The 12,680-nt window shown below is 43.4% G+C and overlaps 1 protein-coding gene across 2 annotated transcripts in view; it reads left to right on the forward strand.

Moving 5' to 3' along the window:
- Positions 1 to 12,680, forward strand: part of ELF1 (E74-like factor 1 (ets domain transcription factor)) — an 84,855-nt gene that overhangs the window by 17,499 nt on the left and 54,676 nt on the right. The window contains exon 1 of one of the 2 annotated variants that reach the window (XM_010576581.1): positions 10,211 to 10,758. The exons of the other annotated variant lie outside the window; for it this stretch is intronic. The gene's annotated coding sequence lies outside the window, so the exon portion shown is untranslated. Of the gene's footprint in view, positions 1 to 10,210; positions 10,759 to 12,680 lie in introns of those variants that run through there. 2 annotated transcript variants of the gene reach the window in all.

Here is a 12,680-nt window from a genome sequence, read left to right on the forward strand (position 1 = left end):
CCCGGGCTGCTGGCCTCGACGTGCGCCTGGAGCAGCTTTCCTCAGCCGGCTGGGGAGGGCTGGGGCGGGGAGGGAACTTGTGGTAAAGTGCGGCAGCGGGGAGCGATTGGGAAAAACGAAAAATAAATCGAGCCGCGAGTAAGCGCGGCGTTTTGGGGGCAGCAGCCCCGTGAGCTGCCTGTAGCTGAGCGCGAAGGGCACCGCGGCCGCCACTGCGCTTCTCCGAACAGCACGCTTCGTAGGTGTTACGGCTGATCGGTAATCGTGCTGCCTTTTGTCAATTTGTCGCCTTTGAAGCGTGCGGAGGTGTCAGGCAGGCTGCTCGACTGACCCCTTCGGCCGCCGCTCCGCTGACTGTACCATAAACCAGTTTTATTCATTCCGAAGCTACATTTACCTGGACCCGGTTAGCGCGTAGCAGAGCATGGTCCAAAGCGATTCGGGCAAAGTGTTAGCAGTCGGGGCTGTGGCTCTGAGCACCTTTGCTCCGCCGTTCGCCTGGCGTGGTCCCGAGCGACTTTAAAATGGCAGGTTTGTCGTTTCAAAGATGGATCGCTCTCTACGCCCGTGACCTTAAATTGCCGTTCTGTTTCTGCCGAAACAAACTCGTTCAGCTGCAGGCACCGAGGTGTCATTTTGAAACAGAGGGAGCTAAGTTGTTTTGAAATGGGCAGGTACTCACCTTTTCCTGGAATTATTTAAGAAACGACAGTAATGGGGATGGTGTACGTGGCAGAGGGACAGACCAATTATAAAATGGGCTTAGTGGTGGTTGTAATGGGAGAAGAAAATCCTGGAGGTAATTGCGGTGTGTCAAATTGCTTTTTAAACTTCCAGTGGATGAAAACCACCTTGATTCTCCTAATTATGTACTTCTGAACTCTAGCACAGCATTTTGGAAAAGAGTGTTTCCACCTTGTTTATAGTTGAACAGAAATGCAGGCTGATATCTTTAGAAGTTTTGTCTGTGTATATAACTTTGGGCTCTCTATGTCAGTCTTTCAGTTGAGAAATAAAGTTGAATTCGTCTTCCTACTGAGCTCAAACTGTTGCGCGCTGGGGACTACTTCCCAGTTTCATTTACCATATGCAGCCTATATCTGAGAAGTATAATGGAGTCTTGCTCTGTGATACTGTGATAGGTTGCAGAGGAGGGAGAGGGGGAGGCAACCATTAAGTAAAATGGTCATGTTTTGGGTGAGGCTGTCTCTTGTCTTCAGCCCTGCCAGTGTTCACCCATATCTTCCTTCTCCATCTTACGGTATGGTGTGTTATTTACCATCTTTTGATTGTATGTTTTGTCTTTTTTCTTTCTAAAAGCAACAGTTTTGGAAAGGGTTTGGGAGATTTTTTTTGGTGCATTGTTTCATGTTGAAAAATTCACAGAGAAAATGATAAAACTACAGAGGAACCACTCGGAAAAAAATTGTTTTGAGTTGGTGATAGAAGTTTTTTACTGGAAAATTCTTTAAGGTATTTGCACCTTCCTTTTTTTCATCATGAATTTTATTTTCAGATCTTGGGGCTGAGGCAACAACTGTCTGCTGTGCTTGCAACTGGCAGAGCACAAGCCTCCCTTTCCTTACCTCTTTCCTCCCCTTCTTTCTGCTGTACCAGACCTTGTCGAGACATCCAGCCTTAAAAACTTGAGTTATCCTAAGTCGTCTTCCAACCTGCAGCTGCTTATCTTGGGCAGAACACTTGTTGTATGCTAAAGGGTAAGTAGCTGCTGCTGCTTTCTCCCGAGCAGGGCTTTGCAGAGCAGCAGTTCCTCTTCGAAGTCAAAGCTGCCATGTTCAGGCTCTCCTGCTGCTGCGCAAGGACTACTCCAGGGCTGCGGAAGTATCTGGGGTGCAGTGGTGGAGCTAAGAAAAAGTGATTTGAAAGTCCTTCAGGCCTTACAGATGACAGCTTGGACAGATCTTGTAGAAGGCAGAGAAGTAGATTAGAAGGGACAGAGAAATGGCATTAGTTTTTGTTGATTTTTATAGCTGAAACCTGTGTTTCTGTCCAAAAAAACACCAACCTCCTGCTTCCCACCCCCCGCCCCCTCAACTCTAAGGCAGGGATCTTTCAGTTTGGATTGAGTTTGTGGTTGTTGAGAGATGAGCCATGGGAGTGGTATCATTAGATGCCAGTTAGCCTGAACATTATTTCCAGACCCATGGTTTTACAGAAGTGCCTGTTTTTTAATATGCTCTTTTTTTTCATCTGTTGAATATGAGAATTGCCAAATCTGTGATCTTGGCACTCAAATGAGAAAAGAAAAGAATTAAACGTCCAGATCTGAAGAATGTTGTTGGCCTGGTATAGCCTGATGTTTCAGTATTGCTGCAAGCTCATACTTCAGGGGTGTGTGTTACTCTTTGGACACTTCTGTGTATAAAAAAAACCCAGCCATGAGGTGTGTAAGCGTACCCTTTTCTCTCTTTTCAGCACAGCTGTATTCAAGGGAGGGAACTACAGTAGGACTGTGTTCGGCGAGCTGATAGAAAAGACTTTGTAAGAAAAACGCAGGATTTCCCTCTATATCAGAGGAGAAGCTTTGATCTCCCAAACAGCTTTCACTTACTGCAAGCATTAGCAGAAGTTTCTCAGCTTTAGCTGGCAGATTTTGTTGTTTTCACTGACACTTTTGGTAACTCTCTGGAGTTCTGTTGGGCGTGCGAGGAGCAGCAAGGACTTTCCCCCGCCGGAGTGATTCAGCACGGGAGCATCAGGAGGTGGAGTTCATGTTTCCAGCCTGGGTTACAGTCCACTCTGTAAGAGCTGAAACTTTGCTACCATACGCCAGTGATTTACTGTGCTTATCCTTTTAATGCTACTGATGTGCTTTAGAGATTATTTGCTTCCTTAAATCTTACTTAAATGTTGCTTTCTTAAATCTTCCTTAAACGTTCCTTCACAGATGAAGTAGTTGACAGAGACTGTACATACTGAAATTTGAAGTCTTTTGCTTATCAAAAGTCTGCAGCAGCCATGTGAAAGGCTCTAGACATTCTCCCTCTCCTGACCTGACAAGGCTAATCTGTGTAGAGGTAAAAATGATTTATTCTTCAATATGGGCCTGTCCTGCGGCAAAGCTTCCCACTGTGTCAGCCTTTGTGCTAAAAGGATCCCATTAGATAGGGACTAAAGTTTATGCATTCTTACCTTGATGTGCTTTAGGCCTTAACTACCTACCAGCTATCTTTGGTGATGAATCGGATGGCTAGAGCTCAGGTCATTTATTTGTCTTTAGATCAGTCATCTTGGGTCACGTGTGACTTTGTACTAGGTTCACGTTTGAATGTGAATATTGTAGCCATTTTGTTAGCCTGGAAAGAACCTCCAATTCTTAAACTTGTATGTAAAAATTCTTTCTTTCTCTATTGGGGGAAAAAATATTATGGTTAAGAAAATCAGCTAGGAATAGGAATACTAAATACATAGGTTGGAAACTGTGGGAAAGGGTTGGTTTTAGATGGATTGAATGTCACTGTCCGCTTCTATAATTAGACATTTTAGTCTATTTCTAGAACACCCTATATTTAATTCATCGTCAGCATTTCTGTGTGAATATACCAAATATATTTTTTATTTTGAGGGCAATGTTTTGCGCTTCTTCAGTGGTTACCGTTAGTGTACTAACGGTCTCATCGTTTCATTTGCAAGCTCCTTCCGCATTTGCCTCACTTATCTTCTTGCATGGTAGTGGTTTGACTTCTTAAGTGGGCTCAGTATAAATGTAATCCCACATGAGACAGGGTTTCGGAATTGGAAGAAGGGGGTGAGCTTGGTTGATTCAAATTGTTGCCTGATGTTGAGGGGAAAAAAATGCTAATATATATTGTGGCTCCATATACTCTTTTGTTATTCTGTATGTTCCTCTAGAGTTACTTGTGATTTTCATGGGATCTTTTGAGAGAGTTAATGAAGCTGACAGGTTAGGAGAAAGCTACCTTGCTTTTATGAGCTTTGTATCAAGTCACTTCTGCTGTTCTCCAGTTCCCAGCTATCTCCGTGTTTGTTCAGTTTTATATTGCAGCTAGGGAAAGAAGCAGCAAAACGTGATTGTGAAACTACGGTTACAACTTGTGATACCCAGGGCTGACCGCTGTCAGAAAATTAATGTTTAACTTGCTCTTCCAGCCGGACTCAATTTCAAGTTAAAAGCAGGTTGACAAGGATACTGTTAGTTTTCTTCTCTTTGTGCGTGCTACATGTGCTGCACTAGATAATTTTGGAGCTACCAAGAATAGTTTCCTAAGGATGTGATGGCATGGTTTGTTTTTAGTGGAGGCTGTCCTTCCAACCAGAAGATGACCCTCTTAGGAAGAACTTTTATGAAAACTGTATCTTGAAGGCACCAGGGCTTGCACATTGTCTGCTGAAGGCAAAATTTTGCCTGACATTGTCCTTGGAGGTGGTGGCTATGTTATCCACTCCCATTCTCTTGGTAAGTTTGCTGTTTTGTGCTGTTATTTCCTTCCCCTTCTCCAGAGCCTCTGTAAACTATTTACTCTCTGTAGCTATTCAAGCTTTGTCACGGTGCCTGTAAATGAAGCATGCGAACGAGGGTATTAGTTATCAAGAAAATAATTATGAAGCTTATATGCCATGGAATGCAAAGGGTGGCAAACCTGCACAAATTGCAAGAATTTACTTCCCTGTCTCCCGGTGCCTCCAAACCAGCTTGTCGAGAGCTCTGTGAGCCCAGCAAGGGGCTCCAGACGCCCTTGGTGGTGTGCTACTGAGGGGCTGCCATCCTGTTTTTTTCAAAACAACAACTGACTTTTGTTTATTTCAAAAAGAGAAAAGAAGGAACTGTAGAGAGGAAGTGCTCTTCGGGGGCTTTTTTTCTTTACAAAGGTGGTTTAGACATATGAATGAAAATGAAACTTTCTGTGTTGAGAAACAGTCTCAAGTTGGACTGCTAGGGATGGCTTGTGGCATTTTTAAAAATACTGGCCCTTTTTTGTTAAAAAAAGTATATTTCTTTTAGTATCAGCTAAAAGGAACAATGAAATAAGTTGCTTTTGAAGCAACTGAAATACAATTTCAATTTGTCTGATGGAGCTGTAATATAGAAAGCCATTAATTTAGACCATTAAAAAATGGGCTGTGGAGGGATTTCCTGAGAAGAAAACCAAGAAGAAAGTTACTGTTGGTAGAATATTTTCCTTGTGCACTTCTGAAAGACGTATGTCTAATTGTGAATGCTTGATGTAATACAGCATTCTACCGTTGGTTTTTATAAAAAGCTACTTGTCTTTTAATACAGTCCTTCAAATGAGCTGTATTAAATGTTGTTTCAGTGGTAATGGACTAGAAAGAATTCTCACCAGTAAGAAATGTCGGAAAACTTTGGCCAAACTACAAGGTAAGAGCTCGGTCTTGCAAATGTTTTGTTTAAAAATAATAGAGATATTTGCAGAAAAGGTTTAATACTTTCAAAGCCGCGTAGTTAGAAAGGGTACATTTGGTGTCTAGATTCCAATGTTTGTAATGTTTAAAGCTTCTCTTACGAGTGCCCTGCATTCAGGTGGACTTAGGAAGCATTTTGTTAATTTTTACTGCCAGGCTTCGTAAACAAGAGAGCTGTGATGACATTTTATTCATGTACTGTGCTTTAAAATGTGTGCACTTGAGAGGAGAGACAGTAGCAGTTAGCAGTTGCAAATAGCTAGCTGAGTAAAATAACCGCTGCCCTGAGAGAGAAGACCCAGAATCACTGATCTGTACATGCTGCATGGATGCAGCATGTCTGTGAAAAGGGGGGGAAAAAAAAAATCAATGGGAGGTTTTGTGGGTTCATTTTTGCTGCCTTATATGAGGAACTCTAGGTGGGGTGAAATCAGGAAAAAAGAAGACTGGAGAAAGCAGCTTGCTTGCTGACAGAGGCTGCCTTGGAAGAACCTGTTACGCCGTCTGTGGGGAGCAAGCCTGGTATTTACTAACTAGATGGGAGAACGATGCTAGTGCCTCAGTGCTGTCTCCGCTATCTCCACACACCCTCTGCTTACTTACCAGTTTACGTGCAGGCTGAAAGTGCTTCAGCCTCACCCCAGCTGCTCATTTTTACTCCTAAGTGAAGATTGCTAACCACCCCAGTCCCTTGGTGGCACATCCCGTTAAACCCACACAGCAATGGTTTACGAGGATATGCCCTGAAGCACAGAAGGGAGGTTTGGACCAAGCAAGTTTTACTTGGATAATGAGCTATCCTGGAGGTGATGGGTTGTAAATCCTTAAACGGCTCATTTAGCATCTGCCCAGGCCCTTAGCTTACCCTTAGGTTCTTGACTCAACAGTAAGCTACACTAGTTGAGCTAAACTTGCAATTTAAACTCTGGATGTACATTTTTGTGAGCATATCAACTTGTCTAATTTAATTTAAAATGTACCCTTAGTGAAACAGTTAGAGGTGGGCATGATCGTTCCTGGATGTTTCCATGGCAGGAGCACTCATCCAGCTACCTCGGTGCTGCTTGTGGGGTGCCACCCTCATTTTTCCTCACTGACAGCATAGTTTTTTTCCTAGTGTTTTATTGCCCTCCCCTCCCATCCACAGTCCAAAATGTTTGTGTGAGCAACCCCTGATCTGGTTCAGCCGAGATGAGCCAAGTTGGCAAGTCAGGTGTCCGTGCCATGGGAAGTTGGTGGGCTGGTTGACTGAACCAGGTGAGGGGTTGGTTTCGGAGTGGTGGAGCTGTGGAGTTTGTAAGAGCTGGGGTTGAGAAATAAGGGGGAGGACCGAGTAGCACAGTTGTCCTTGGAAGAGGACTGTTTCTACAGCCAAAGCTTCAATGAAGTGATAATTAGGACAGTTAACTCTCTCCTACACGTCACTTCTAAACTCTCAAAAACGTGTTTTCGAAACGAGTTGTCTGAACACCACAGCTAGATGCTTCTGATTGAGAGGAAGAGTGTGTTAACTAATAAATCAGGCTTTGCCCCAAATTACGTAGAGGCATAAGTCTCGATAATATAAAATGGGGGAAAGGGTGTTTGCTTGTTAGTTGGGGAACATGTGCAAATAAAAGCTTTTGGTGGAGGGAGAAGCTTGGGCTTTTTTGTTCTTTTTCCTTCTGGGAGAAGAAGGGGAAGGAAATGCAGGGATGAGAAGCGCAGCGCTGCGTCTTTTTGAAAGAATGTGAACTTCTTGCTTTGTTTAAAAATATTCTAGTTATTCCTGTCTGCTAAATCAGGTTATTGAAATGAAATTACGACCTTTGCTCTGAGCCTGAAACAATACAGGAGGAAAGCAGGTGTTCGGGAAGATTAAACCTCTTACCTCAGCTAGAAAATGTTCAGCTAGAGCTGCAGCTCTAAGGATGCCATATTCTTGCTGAGACTAAAAATGTAAGAACAAGGAAGAATTTTAAAAGTTGATTATGGTCAGTTGCCAAGAGCAATGCCGTGATAAATTATTAACTCATTGCACTGTACTGCCTCGTAGTGCAAACAGAATAGCTGGTTATTGTGCTCTGCTTGGTAAGTCAACACTGTAAAAAATTCCTTGGTTATCTGGAAAATGTCTTCTTTGGGCTGTTTATTAAAGGGACCCTGTAGAATTAAAAATGATGTTCCCCTCTGTCAAAGCTGGCTAAAACACACGGAAATCTGCGAAGGCTGTTCCTTTCTTGCTGTCTGGGGAGCCTGGTCAGTGGGTGTTGATCAGCTCGGTTTCACTTTTGCTCCTCGCTCTATAAGGCACTCGGTGAGCTGTGATCCCTCCTACCTCCCCAAAAACCCACACCGTAGCAGTTAGGCTACTAGTTGCAGAGACATGAGACAAGTTGACTCATAGCTGATCTGCGGGCAAAGCAGTTCTGTGGAGACCATTCCTCTCCTGTTCGCTGTAACTGAGTCGGAGGAAGAAATGCAGGGGACAGGCTGTTCGGAGCATGCGGGTTCCTTGCTGATGCCACGCAGCAGCAGCTTCGAGGAATAAATTTTCAATTTTGTAAGAACTGAGAGATCTTGATTTTTGTTTTTCTTTTATAAATATAAATACCACAACATTTACCTTTCCATTTTTGCTTAGAATATACAGAGCTTGAAAACGTAGATGATCTTAAACTGCTTCAAAATAATTTATAAAAGAACACCCCCACTTTTACTCTAGCCCTACGCTTATGTTACATTAAATTTTTGGCTAATTTAATAGTGTATAGTCAATATAATAGAGATGGTTATGCTTGTAAATACAACTTCTTCGGTGTTGTGCTTATAACTAGTACAATAATAATACACCATGAAAATAAATACATATGAGAATTTTGAAATGTTTGCTGTAATAAAATCTGTAGTTCATTAGCAGTACACAGATGAACTTTCAGGGTTAAAAAGAATATCCAGCTTGAGAGTAAACCATTTCTGGATCAGTGTCAGCATCTGCCACCCCGGTTTTCTTAGGAAAACATTGAATCCTGCCAGTACATGTTGCAAGATATGACCAACGTGACTTACAAACTAAGAAGCAAATCTACAAAAATGCTGTTGGCTACATAGTATTGTTGGAATCTGAGATGGAAAATACTTTTTTTTTTTCAGTTCTCGTCTAAGTCCTTTTGCCAATCCAGCAAAATTTAGTAAGGTTCAGATCATGCTGCAAGGCTTTTTTGTTCAGAAAGGCTTTTGAGCAACCATTACTTTGTATCTTTTTTTAATTTGTTGGCTGCTTGGGATTACTTGAGTATTTGTCAAGGGTGGGACTTGTGTCTTAAGCGGAGGACAGAAATGCTGCAGAAGCGAGCTTCTGCTGCAAGTTCGTCCACTGGCTTTCTCTTAGTGTCTGATGGGTCCTGGTTTAGGGCTTTTGCTCTGACTTTCAAGGCATGAAGGGGTCAAGTTCCCAGTGACGTGGAGGGACATAGTCTTGTCTTTTGAAGCACTGGACAGCTGCGGTTCTCTGGGATAACCCAGATGGTCACAGAGCTCCGATGGGAGCACGTGAAAGCTGGGGACAAAGCACGCTCTGTCGGAGGAACATGGTTACAGAATCGGTTTCTAGTTGGAAATGAGAATTTGGAGCCTGGTCATTTTCAGGAAATTGCAGACCACTGACTTTGAGACGGCTGTTCTACTAACAGTGCCAGTCACCATGTGAAGGCATCTTTGTTCCAAACTGTTCTGGAATGGGGTTGAGGAGCACGTTAGGATGGAGAGTATGGTAGGATGGAGAGCATTGGTTCCCTAAAGGGTAAAATGTGCCAGAAACTCCATGAAATCCAATGAAGATTTTTTTCACTGCTTTTAAGTTTATGCAGAAAATGCTCCTAGGCTATAGCAGTAGATGATAGTGTTAAATCTACTAGATATCTACCACTTGATATATTTCCCAGCTTAATTACATGAGGGATGTGTCTTCTGTTGTTTTGGTTGGCAGCCCTGCAGGTACAGCTCAAAATCGGTTCTCCTCAGTTTTATACCACTAGTTGGCCGTTGGTGGAGGAAGGATACGAGGCCATCTTAATAATTTCTTATCCTACCTGGAAGTATAGTTTTTAGGCTGGCTAAGGAGATGTTTTCTGACAGGTGACATTATGGGGTAATCTAAGACTGAGCAGAAGACTATGTAGAGAGGGGCTGAGTATAGCATATTGCTTCATATATAGATACCATAGAAATTACAGCTGTGCTGGAGTTTCTGCTTTTCACTGAAATTTGCTGTGTCTAGCAGTTGTTTTTTTGCTTGCTTAAGCTATATTAATTCTTGTGCTTATCCTGGTGGTACTAAACACTTCTTCAGCATTTCAATTTTGTGGTAGACTAGCAGGTGTTACTCTAGGTATTAGTGTTAGAAAAGCCCCGTAGATCATCTAACCTGTCCCCTTTTCTAGGACAGGGTGGTCCCATTAAGTAGATGTGCTGGTGCTGTATTTGGCAGTGTGGTTTCTGCCACTGGTTGTGGTTAATTTCTGAAGCGTTCTGCTTGTTTGCTTCTTCATCTACTAAGACAAGTAACTTGGTTTCTTGGTGGTGTACAAGCCCGTTTGAGGAAGGCCAGACTCTAAAACCTCCAGACTGGCTTGCGTGTTGTCCTGGGCCATGCTGGATGAGAACATGCCACCAGCATTTTATACCCTGCTTTGGTGGCCTTCTGGGGCCGCATTTCAATGTGCTTGGCCTGATTCCTTTTCATCCATCCAGCTGACGGGCTTTCTGTGCGTGGGCTTAATTTACTTAATTTTTTTTTTCTTTTTTTTAGAAGGTGCCACGGAGTTTCTCCCCCTCGTGGAGGAGTTCCTCCCACGTCCCGCGCAGAAGAAGCAGGCGTGCTGGGTGACAAGCGTGCGGAGCGGGGGGGACGTGGCTGTGCAGGCAGGAAACACTCGTCGGTGGGTCCCGGTATCTTCGTCCGTGCTTCCTGTCAGTTAAACCACGAGCAGGGGAGCAGATGCACCCAGAGATGACGGCTCCGCTGTCTGCCCCAGGCGGTCATTGGGTAGCAGTCTTCCCAAGAGCGTACTCGTGCCCGTACGCTTTTGACTGTTATCCGTCTGAGGCCCTTATTTAGATACCTGAGAGTAAAGATCAGCATTTAATTAGTTCAACAGAAAGCAGTGCTTGGAACTCTTGAAGCATGAAGTGTAAAAGAGTAACCATGGGAGTCATCCTAATGCAGTGAGAGCTGAGGTCCGGTGTTTCTTTTTCCACTGCTGCCAGTGTAGGAGTTTTTAAATGCATACGAGAAACAGACAGATTGGGTGTGAAGTCATGCAATTTCATTAATATCTTTCTGGGCACATGACTGCCACGTTACTTGAGCTGGTGAGTTTTTATTGTAAGATCCTGTGATCTTTGGAGTGATTTTTTAAAAATTATTATTAATTGTTTTCATTTTAATCCACTTGTAGATCTGTGTGTTTCTGAGGCAGCTCTGGCTTTCAGTTCAACAACTTGTTACAAGTTCACAGTAAAAGGCACATAAAACCTTCTATTGTAAAAGACATAATGGTTTTTAAGTAGATCTCATGATTTCTGAAGATAGGCATGTTATTACAACACAGTTAACTTATTGAAGCTAGAACTCTAATAATATCTTCCCCAGCATCAGATTTTAGAGAACCGAGTACTCTGCACATCAAAATTATATTAGAACTGAAACTGTGTGGATTCATTTCAGCCTTTTTGCCTGATTGGATGTCCTTTTCTTCCTCATGTGACAGCATAACTCCCCGAGTATTGGGTTTTTTTCCCTTTACTGTTTATTCGTTGACTAGCCAGCATTGAGTAGAGATGTCCTTGCTGCGTAATAAAATGTTTCTGTACTACATGCTCTTTAAAATAGAGGCTCTCAGCCTGAGGGGCACATCCTCTGGGTGGGGAAGAGTAGAAGGGTTGTAGGGGCAGTGAGATTGGAAGGATAAGGGGTTTGGGGGTTGGATTTTTTTTTTTTTTTTTTTTTTTTCTCCCGACTTCTGTTGCGTTATGAAGCACCATGCATCGCACCTTACGCGAGGGGTGGGGAGGAGATGGTTCTGCGCTCAGCAGAAGAGCTGCTCTTGCAGAGGCAGGCGCCGCTCATAGCTCTCGGCGGTGCCTTGACCCCGAGGGAGCAGCTTCTGCTCCCCTCGGGTTTCCGCAGTGCCAGGAGCTGGCACCACAAGGGCAAAACTCTGAATTTTTCCTCTGCGAAAGGCACCAGCTCTCGCATTTCTAACATAGCTGGGCTGGAAGCCTTTCACAGCGACAGGATGCTTCTGCTGACCTTTTTTTCTTTCAGTTTTGAGCACTGTTTTTCTCAGTACTGTCTTGTTTGAGAGAGGAAAGGTACAAATGAGGCACAACCCTCTTGGGGGGAACACACAGTAAAACCTCCAAGAAACTCTGCTTGAAGTCTGTGGCATCTTGAAAAAAGGCATAGTGTTGGGGTTTTTTTCCCCCCATCCACTCACCCACAATTCTGATATTAATTTATTGCATCTGCAATCACAGCAAACCACATTTGGATGGAAACTGAGACTTCATGGAATTAGATCAAATATTAGGCAACAGAAAAGAAGAAAAAGAAAGGAGGCTGGAGGGTAAGTGAAAGGATGGATTAAAAACTATGTAAAGCAGCCTCTCCCTGCATTACCTTGTTTATGGTACTCGTATAGGTATCTTCCACTTTGACCTCTGCTTCCTCTTGGGTTTTGTTGTTGTTTTTTTTTTTCTTTTTCCTGACTCTGTACAGGTTGAATGTCATGCTGGGAGAGGAAAGTGTAGAAGAGTTAGATAGAATGCTTTTAATCTCTAGCTTCTGCGATAATTTGCAAATTTTCATAACAGAGCTGATGTCTGCTGAGGAGCTCCTTGCATGATGAGGCTGTTGCGCTGCGAGAAAGGCTGGAGTGCTTGCTTTAGGCACACCATATGCTTGTTTTCCCAGAGACCTAAATAAAAATGGTCAGAGGGCTGGAACACCTCTCCTATGAAGAAAGGCTGAGGGAGTTGAAACAGTTGAACAGTTGAAAGCTGTTCAGCCTAGAGAAGAGAAGGCTCCAGGGAGACCTTATTGCCGACTTTCAATATATAGAGGGGACTTATAAGAAAGCTGGAGAGAGACTTTTCACCAGCAACGGTAGTGACAGGACAAGGAGCAACAGTTTTAAACTGAAAGAGGGTAGATTTCGATTAGTTTTAAGTTGTTCACTACGAGGGTGGTGAGACACTGGAACAGGTTGCCCAAGAGAGGCTGGGGGTGGGCC

This window comes from Haliaeetus leucocephalus, unplaced genomic scaffold (genome assembly GCF_000737465.1).
Source record: "Haliaeetus leucocephalus isolate CR32 unplaced genomic scaffold, Haliaeetus_leucocephalus-4.0 Scaffold32, whole genome shotgun sequence".
In the NCBI taxonomy this organism is placed as follows: Eukaryota; Metazoa; Chordata; class Aves; order Accipitriformes; family Accipitridae; genus Haliaeetus; species Haliaeetus leucocephalus.